This window comes from Peromyscus leucopus, chromosome 13 (assembly GCF_004664715.2).
Source record: "Peromyscus leucopus breed LL Stock chromosome 13, UCI_PerLeu_2.1, whole genome shotgun sequence".
NCBI classification, from domain to species: Eukaryota; Metazoa; Chordata; class Mammalia; order Rodentia; family Cricetidae; genus Peromyscus; species Peromyscus leucopus.
Window position 1 is genome coordinate 62,207,300 of NC_051074.1, and position 9,111 is coordinate 62,216,410.

The following is a 9,111-nucleotide window of genomic DNA, read 5'->3' on the forward strand; positions in this document are numbered from 1 at the left end:
TAGTTGGAGATGAACTATAAGATTTTGCCCATTAATGTTAAATCAAACTATGAAAATGGGACACTTGATATCAAATGAGTTACACACACATACAAATGTAACTGTTTTTAAACTGGAGAGGGCCAATCTCTGTATGTAGTCCAACTAATCTACACACATAAAAATGTAAGTCCACGGCATGAAATTTCTCACTGAACTCTGAGATAACCTGATTTTAGAAGTGGATGTGTCTCTGTTGGTTTTTGCCTTATAATATGTGATGGCCAAAAAGTTTCTATATTTTAGGGGAAATAGAAGTTGGTAACTCTACCCTGTCTCATTCCATCCAAGTTACCATATTCATAGAAAAATATAATGGATTGGATGGTTTCTGGAAAAGAAATAGTCATTCTCACAGTTCAGAAGGCTGGGAAGGTCACAGTCAAGATGCTGGGAGATGCACATTCTAGTGGGGACTATTTCCTGGTACCCAGGATCCGGGTCTTCTCACCACATCCTCCTCTGGAGAAAGCTCTAGGTTCTCCTTTTCAAAGGGCACTAACCTTACCCCTGAGGGTTGCAATCTTCCTTAGAACCCAATCACCTCTGAAAGGCCCCTCCCCCAATGAACACTTTATTAATTATCTCTTAACACATAATTCTGGAGGGAAAGGAAATGCCAAAGTTCAGACCACAGGGTACCCTCATGTTTTTATAGACATAGGAGTCCCTAGCATAAACACCACACTCCAACTACATTGTTGTTGTTGTTGTTAGTTTTCAATAGAAATACATTGAGATTTCCAAGGAAGCCTGACAATACTAACCCTGCCCCAGACTAACAAAAACCCTAATACTAGGTATGAGAAGCCCCTTTTCAGCTCTTTGTCAGGGTTGTCCAGGACTGCCGGCTGAAACATCGTAGGCTATTGCTGTTGCCCAGTTTGCCTCCCAGAGGTTAAAGGTATTCCCCATCGCTGAAGACACCATTTATTTCCAACACAGGACCCAGAGGATCTGAGGTGGCTCTGACATGAAAGCCTTCTCCCTGAAGACTACCTTTTATACTCCCCTTGGAAGTCACCATGCATGCCTGCTTCCAAGGGAAGGTAGCAGCCATTACCTCTACCAAGGTATGTTGCCTATGAACTTAAAAAAAAAAAAAAATAAGACCAACATGCCAAGACAGCCCTTAGGGTAGAGTGGTGGCATGCACACTCTGGTGAGAACCAACAGCTCTCTAATTGTACTTAAGGACCATTCAACAAGAGGGAACCCATGCTGGGACCAGAAACCCAACCAGTTAGCCCGGGCTAGTGAAGTCAGGGATCCTGGAGGAGAACCTCCTACCACAACTGTGTTAAACCAGCATAATTCCTAACTACATTCTAAAAGTTTATCCTTACACCTATACATAGGTATAGGTCTCACCAAAGAAACATCTCCTTGCAACAGACAGGACCATTACAGAAATCCTCAACCAATGGATTAAAACGCAGAGGACAAGAGACTGTGTGGTACCCAGCCCCAGATGATACACCTACAACACAATCCCTGTTCCTAAGGCTCAGGTATCGCTGTGGGACAGAGGGTGGAAAGACTGTAAGATCCAAAGGAACAGGGAGTTTGCTGTGAGATTTTTGTCTTCTAGAAATGTCAGAGAAACTACACACACCATCAAGTCTCATCAACATGGCTGCCTAAACAAAACCTGAACAAAGACTACACCAATAGGCATGCTAATGTAAAAGGGGCAAGGTCCTGAGGCCTCAAGATTAGAACTATAGGCAACTAAGGGATGCTGAGAGCAGGGGAAATAGTTTCCTCGGGTAGGAGCCCTCGAATGGTTATCTAAAACAAGTAGTCAGCCCCAAAATCATATGCATACAAGTGACATTATACAGACCAAGGAAGTTGTATTTACATATTTAGGAGTGTGTGTGTGTGTGTGTGTGTGTGTGTGTGTGTGTGTGTGTGTGTGTATGTAAAAACAAAGAAATAGAGGCTATGAATTTGAGAGAGAACAAGGTGTGGGAGGTGCATGGGAAGGGCTGGAGGGAAGAGAGGTGAGGGGGAAATGATGTAATAGTATTTTAATTTCACAGTTGCAGGCCAGCAGGCAAAACTCCTGCAGACAGGCCTGACCACCACCATCCCCCATCCGACCCTGTCATTTACAAGCCCCACTCCGTCCCCCAAACCCACCCATACCCCAAGACCCCAGCTGCTCCCTGAGACACAGACTCTGCCAGCTCCGATTGGACCAAGAGAGCCTTCATCCAGTAACTGAGCAGATGCAGAGATCCACAGCCAAGCACCAGACTGAGCTCAGAGAATCCCGTCAAAGAGAGGGAAGAAGGATTATATGAGCAGGGCAGGTGGGGGAGTCAAGATCATGACGGGGAAATCTACAGAGACCACTGAACCAAGCTCGTAGGAACTCACGAACTTTAGACCAATAGCTGTGGAACCTGCATGGGACCAGACTAGGCCCTCTGCATACGGGAGACAGTTGTGTAGCTGGGTCTGTTTGAGGGGCCCCCGGCAGTGGGAATCAGGTTCTATGCCTGGTGCATGAGCCGGCTTCCTGGATCCCATTCCCAATGGTGCCTTGTTCAGCCTTGATGTAGTGGGGAGGGGCTTGGTCCTGCCTCCACTGAATGTACCAGGCTTTGCTGGCTCCCCATGGGAACCCATACCCTTTTGGAGGAAAGGATGGAGGTGAGTTGGGAGAGGGAGAGTGGGAGGAGGAATGAGAGGGGGATCTGTGGTTGGTATGTAAAATGAATAAAAAAGTTTCTTTAAAAAAAAAATCCAAAAAAAATTTAGTTTCAAGACATCTTTTTATTTTTTCTTTTTGTTTGTTTGTTTGGTTTGGGTTTTTTGTTGTTGTTGTTTTGAGACAGGGTGTCACTGTGTAGCTCTGGCTGTCCTGAAACTATCACTATGTAGACCAGGCTGGCCTTGAACTCATAGAGACCTTCTTCTGCCTCCCCAAGTGCTGGGATTAAAGTCATGTACCACCACGCCCAGCTTCAAAACATTTTTCTTTGAAGTTCCATGGAAAGACAACTCTTGTAGGCCAGTTCCGTGTTTGGAAATAGTCTAATGTGCTGATCCTCTCTAGACAGGCATTTGTTTCAATGATTTTTAAGTCCATTTACAAGTCTAGAAGACTTTCCACATTCCTTTAATGTTCTGGCACCCATTGTGACCATCCCTCACCCCAGCTTGGTGCCAGGCACCACCCAATCAGCTTTCTGCCTCCACAGCTATGGCTCTTGTGGATTTCATATGACTGGGCTCTCATACTGCGTGTCCTCAGTGTCTGTTTCTTTCTCTGGGTGTATCATCAAAGTTCGTTCACGTTGAGGCATACGTCAGTGCCTGGTTCCTTTTTACTGTCAAACACTGGGGGGATGGGATTTAGCATCTTGTTTCAGTTTGGTTTGGCTGGTAACAGGATCTCACTGTGTAGTCCAGGCTGGTCTGGAACTCTCCATTCTCCTGCCTCAGCCTCTGGAGTGCTAGGATTACAGGCATGTGCCACCACATCCAACAGTTTTTCCTTAACTTTCAAAGGGAGGAAAAAAGAAAAAAAAAAAAACCTCTGATTCAGCTAAGGAGAGATTATGAGCCAAGGGAACCTGGTCTGCAGAGCTAGAGGTAGTGAGCAGAGCTTCTGAAGCCACGGTTCTCTGCTCATTCCAGGTTGGGGCTCCAGGACGATTCTAAGTCTCTGGGGGTGAAAGGTTCTGAGTCCTCCTCTAATTAGTTTCTGATCCAGTCCTCTCCACTTGGAGCTTCATGCCAGGAGCCGCATGCAAACTTCCCCCATAAGCACAGTTATTACCCCTGCTTCCTCCTCCTCCTCTGGTCTTTAAGCATTTCCCACATGCATGTGATCATGGGATGATGTCATCACCACCACACTCCTGAGAAAAGACAACGTTCTGAATTAGATCACAGCACTGGACCTTCCCTGAGGGGCTTTCCAGCTTGGCTTCCATTTGATAGGGTTCAGAAACAGACAGCTTTCTAAGCTCTTAGATACCCCAAACTTCTTCTCTGTGTGTATTTCTTTATATTTATGCTATAAAAAAATCACCCAGCTGTTTACTAAGTGTTTCTTCCAATACTTTCCTGATACCACCTGCTAACAACCCTCACACATCATAAGATTTATTTCCCTCATCTTTGCCTAGAACTCTGTAAGTGCCTGGTCTGCCTGTAGGTAGCTCTGTTGACAGCTTCCAACACTTTCCTGCTTCGTCACATGACTCTCTATCTTCCCATCCAGCTACTGTTTTCCTTTCTACCCACTGCCAGCCTACACATTACAGATCACATCCTTTGAGCGGCTAGGACCGCCTTTCCAACACCATTGTCTTCTCCAATAGTTCAGATTATGCCAGCGATGAACGAGAAACCCCAGCTCTCAGGAGCTCAGCAGGCTGGAGTATCGCTTCTCATCCCTATAACAACTGGAGGCAGGAGCAGTCAGGGACACTGGGTGCCACAATCCTTCAGCAACAGCCTGAATCATGCTAGTTGTCTTCTACACATGTCTTCTAGGCTCAGCCTCAACTAACAGCAGAGAAGGGGAGAGATTTGAAAATCTTGTGAAAGGTGGTCATGAGCCAATCTGGAAACATCTCACGCTACTTCTTCACTTCTTCACACATTTCTTTAGGAAAAAAAAAAAAAATCACTCCTGAACACAGACAGCCTGGTAAAGGAAGCTGAGAGATGTACCTCATCGGTATTCCCAGAAGGAAAAATCACCAGTGTCTACTATTGAACTATGCTCTAAAGTGATTGAAAATCAAAGGCAAATAAATAAACAAATGCTAAAGATAGAGTCCATTGGTTGATATGATAGCATATTGGACAGCAAATAAATGATACTCTTTGAAACTTTTATCAAATAAACAAGTATTGACTAATATTAAGAAAAATAAATTTGTATAGTATATATATTTATATAAAATTTTAAAAGAGTAAAATTCTGGAAGGAAATATACAAAATGATAATAAGTATAATCTGTATGACAGGAGAATAGATTTGTGCAATTTTTCTCCTTATGATTCTTCTTATCCAAACTACTTACAATCCACTACTGTAATTATGAATAAAATGAATATTCTCTTAAAGAATAATAAATACAAAGCTGTATGCATAGAAGCCGCCTCTGATTTAGTAACTCATGTCAATATCTGTGATAATGAATTCAGGAATGGGAAAAATCAAGTAATGTACAGTTCTACTTAATAAAATAGAAACGGCTAATATCATTGTTTAATTATATATTTCAGAAAAAATGCTCTGGGATGGAAAAGGTTAATGCAATTTCTTCAAAGATGGAACTACTGGAGAAATGCCGTTTTTGCTTAATTTTCTTACCAATGCTCTCTATTTGTTTTTATTGTTTTAATTTCATTTGCAAAAACAAAAAAAAACCCTTGTAATTTCTAAAAATCTCCCTCTCAATCTCCTCCCCCCCTCTGCCTGTCTCTGCAATATGTTACCTACAAAAATACATTTTGCCGAGCATCTGGCTCCTAAGATCAGTTTCTTGTGCGTGTCCGTTTACCTCTGTGTTAGAGCAGGCAGGATAAAGGGCACAGGAATCCCACAGTTGCTTTCTCAGACTCAGAGCAGAGTGGCCATGTTTTGAGTATCTTCTATGAATATTTACCTGGTCAACTTCAGATCCCTCATAATCAATCAAGTATTCCCAAATCTCAGACATTCACCTAAAAGGAAGCTGTAATCTCACCTACGTATCAGTAGGGCAAAAGCCACATGGTGTTTACGTGAAGGGCTGTGACTTCTGCCACCCCTAAAAGGGTCATTTTTGTATTAGAATGAACAGCATGCATCCTTTCCAGCCGCTGTGAACACAGAACTGCTTGTCTGCAGTTTTGGTCAGTTAGCCCCTGCGATTCCGTGAGATCATCTGTGTTCTCATCAAAATGTGTTTCATGGGAATTAGTTGGCATTCATGGTGGACACTGTGAAGAGAAACCAAGGCGCTGTGCACAGCACGGAAGACCGATGATGCTCATTAGACGAAGTAGTTTGTGCTTGGCGTCTCATTCTCTGCGTCGGAATGGATTCACAGTCTGCCTCCTCACTCCTACTCTGCTGTGGATGAGATTATTTTCTATTATGAGTTTATTTATGATTTTTTCATTTCCAAAAGAGAAAGCAAAACTTTGAATTCCAGATATCTTATTAAACACCTTTATGATTATTTCCACTTATGAGCACATTTTTATCTGTCTTCTGACCATGGTTAATGTACAGTGGGTCCCCCATGAATGGTAAAAAGTTGTTAGAGCTACTAACACAATTCTGGGATCTAATCTTTGCCAGGGATTATGAAGAAACTTATAATTATGTTTTACTTTGGATTTACCCATCTTTACTTATCTCACATTGAAATATAATCAAAATCAGCCTGTTTCCATTCGGTTGCAAATCCCCTTCTTAAAGTTCCTATTCAAAGTCTCCCCAATTTTCATTTTCTCTGTCTTTTCTTATTATATTAAATCCTGATATCTGGAAATGAAACTATACAGCAGCATTACCCTGTTCTTTTAAAAATAAGATCATATCTACTCTTTCTGCATTTTCCACATTATAACCATGTTTTTTTTTTTTTTAAATCCTTGACAGGTTGCAATTAGATTTCTAGCTTGCCATTGTATTATAGCAAATACTGTTATTATGGTAGAAATAACTCACTTTGTTTAGTGTACCACTCAGATAGTCTGCAAGATGCCTCTGATACCAAATGTCATTCCCATTCTTTAATTACAATTTTTAATCTGTTCTGGTTTGCCATTCTTTCAGTAGATTAATTACTTTTATTCTAAAATTCAGAAATGGTCTGAATTTAATAATATTTATTAATACAAATGATTGCATCCCAATGCTTTTCCCTTGCACAGGAGTAGAAGTGATTTTGTTCTTTCCAAACTCTCCGACCTATACCACCATGGCACTCACTGCCAAAGAGCCACAGAGATTGACTTAGTAATTGAATTTTTAGAAGACTTTTTAAACTATGTGTATCTGTGTGTATCTGTATCTGTTGAGGCCAGAGGAGGGTATCAGAATCCCATGAAGGTGGAGTTACAGACAGTTGTGGGTCACTGTGGCAACTAACTCTGGTCCTCAGGAAGAGCACTATGTGTGCTCTTAACTGCTGAGCCTTCTCTCTAGCCCCCAGCTGACTGTATTTTTGAAAGTAGTTGTTACTGACATTTCAATAATTGCCAGTCTAAAAAATCCGCATTCAAAGGCTATGGTCCCACACTAAAAGATGTTCGTGTCTCCAAAAATCTTTCCTTTGTCTAGAGCTGTTTGCACACACGGGGCAAGATGACAGCGAACAAGATGTGAGGCGTGTTTGTATGAAACACACCCATGATGAAGGAGGAACAGGAGGCTGTGACGGTGAGGATCGCGCTGACCGACAGTCACCTCCCGGGGATGTCTCACAACGCACTGGTGCTACACAGCATTCTTTAATGCATGCTGGACGGGCACGGGTGCTGGCTTGCACTTCACTTTGTCCCTCTCGCTGAGTACGTGGACAGAGCTTTAGCTAAGGTTCAGCTCAGCTGAGCAAGCCAGCCAGACTGAGCACCGTGGGAAAACGGAAGATGGAAAACCGGCTCCACAAACGGGGTGGCGCTAACTCAGGTTCTGTCCCTCCCTGCTTGGGATTTAAGCCAAATGACTTTCATCTGGCAGCACTCACGGACAGACCTTTACAGTAGGTGTAGGGGGACTTTCCTCCCAGGTTAGCTGTAAGGACTGAAAAGATCCTATTTACAAAGTGTGGGGGACCGAATGTGACTCAAGACTCATTGTCATCGGGTGTTAGCGGTATTGAACGTTGGCGGTCTATATGGCAGTCACTTACCGCTACCTAACAGGAACAACAAAAGAAAAAAACTTCAGTAACAATAAAATCCACACAATTGATTTCAGCTGAGTGACTCTAAGCAGCAGCTTGGTTATGGTCTGTTCCAGGTTTCTCTAAGGCCCACAGAGTATGTTTCTATCGCCATCTTAGCAGAGATGCCCAAGGAGACGCTTCACAAAACAAGCCCGGCCTCATCTGTGTCGTGAACGTGCTGAAGCACGTCTGTCGTCCAAGTCGAGGGACAGGCAAGGGTTCGCAACCTGGCACTTCTGAGCAATAATCCAGTCACACACCCTTAGCAACGAGAGGTCGGTCAGAAGCTTAGGGCTGGGTTTTTTCCCCTCTCAGTTCTTGCTACCAGATATAACGGTACAACGTAAGCGAGTCGCAGATGGTGCTGTGGTGGTTTGGATCTGGAACATCTCCCAGAGGTTTATGTGTGAAAGCAGCTTGTTCTCTAGCTGGGGGAGCTAGCGGGAAATGACAGAAACGTTAGGAGGCAGGCTCTGGCTGAAGCAAGTAGGTCATTGGGGTTGTGCCTTTGAAGCACACCAGAACCCCAACCACTTCCTGTCTTTCCGTTTCCTGACAACCATGAGGCAAAGGGCTTCTGTGTCACAGGCCTTCAACACTGTGGTATTTGCTTCACCTCGAGGTGAGAGGTAGTGGGCCCAGCTGACCTGGGGCTCAGACCACATGCCCAAAGAACCCTGACCTCCTTTATACTGCATCTCCCATAGTTTGTCACAGTGACGGGAAGCTGAGTAACATGGTAGAAATATGCCACATGTCCAGGAAGGAAGGCACAGAAAGTTGTCATAGAGATTGTTCTGGAAACCCGACGATGTCAGATCTCCACCCATTTGGGGTCCTTCTGATGGCTTCTTGAATCTGAACCTTTGAGGTACGTGAACCCTGTGCCTGCAAAAGCAGCCATGCCTAGACAAGCATGCAACAGATCCAGTTACTGAGAGCACCAGGCAGACGCTGTAACAAGCTGCTCTCAGTCTTCCCTCAGACATCAAGCCTTGATTTCAGTTTCCTGAGACTTGAGTGTGCAGTTTCTGGGAGGGCCGTGAACAAATGACACAGTCCTTGCAGTAGCTCCCTTTCTGCACGTACTCTGACCCATCAGGGGTCAGTTGTTTACTGTTCAACTTAGAGCTACGTGCATAGGTCAATGTGAAAGCCT

At 43.7% G+C, this 9,111-nt stretch overlaps 1 long non-coding RNA gene across 1 annotated transcript; it reads left to right on the top strand.

The window, feature by feature from the left end:
* Positions 1-297: 297 nt before the first annotated feature.
* On the top strand, positions 298-2,229 carry LOC119088955. Its single transcript, XR_005092718.1, has 3 exons — positions 298-1,112; positions 1,435-1,550; positions 2,085-2,229. It is a non-coding gene; the product is annotated as an uncharacterized LOC119088955 (long non-coding RNA).
* The last annotated feature ends 6,882 nt before the right edge of the window (positions 2,230-9,111 follow it).